Below are 818 nucleotides of genomic sequence, written 5' to 3'. Positions count from 1 at the left end.
CTTCCCTCAGGAAACCTGTTTGACTGTCCTGTGGGACCGAACAAGGCGTGTATGCCTCCGTGCCCAAAATCCCAAGAGGAGAATGGAGGAGAAGGGATTGCAGTGTGGCCATCCCTCCTGGGGAGTGATTTCTCACTTTCCCTCTCACAGTCTCCATCTCTCTCTCTCCAGGGGTTGCACGCACCCTAAGGCAAAAACCTCTGGGGGAAAAAAAAGAAAAGAAAGGGAAAAGAAATGTATATATGAAAGGAATAACTGTAAACTAAGGCAAGAAGGTTGCCATCACAGAATTCGCAATGGCCATTACCCTCGGGGGAGGACAGGGCTGGGTCTGGCTTCCGGAGATGCCAGCTGTCTTGTATTTCTTGACCTCAGTGACAGTTCCATGAGTCTTCATTTTCCATTATTTTGGTAAATTGTACATATATATTTTATACACAATTCTATAATAAAAGGAATTTCTAGATTAAAGGAGTGCTACAGAGTAAATGAAAACAGATCCAGACCAAGGACATTAGAGGGCAGAGGCAGGAGAGCCCCCTACGCTTCCAGAGGGCGCTGAGAACCAGAGCAGCCCTGGACTGTTCCATGAGGGCCATGGGCGCCAGAAGACAGAGCTGCGCACCCAGAAGGCTGAGGACGACTGATTTCTAATCATGACTTCTTCACCACGCTCTTAAGTGAGAAACTATAAGGACATTTTCGGGCTTACGAAATCTCAGAAATGTCTCTTTACTGAAGAACATACTCACCAGAACAGGGATGAGGTAAGAAAGAGGAAGACGTGCATCCAGGAAACTAGGGAGCTGACTCAAGGA

The sequence above is a fragment of the Tupaia chinensis genome, unplaced genomic scaffold, assembly GCF_000334495.1.
Source record: "Tupaia chinensis unplaced genomic scaffold, TupChi_1.0 Scaffold000231_1, whole genome shotgun sequence".
Taxonomy (NCBI): Eukaryota; Metazoa; Chordata; class Mammalia; order Scandentia; family Tupaiidae; genus Tupaia; species Tupaia belangeri.
The sequence above is the reverse complement of the archived record's forward strand: the minus strand, read 5'-3'. Positions refer to the sequence as shown.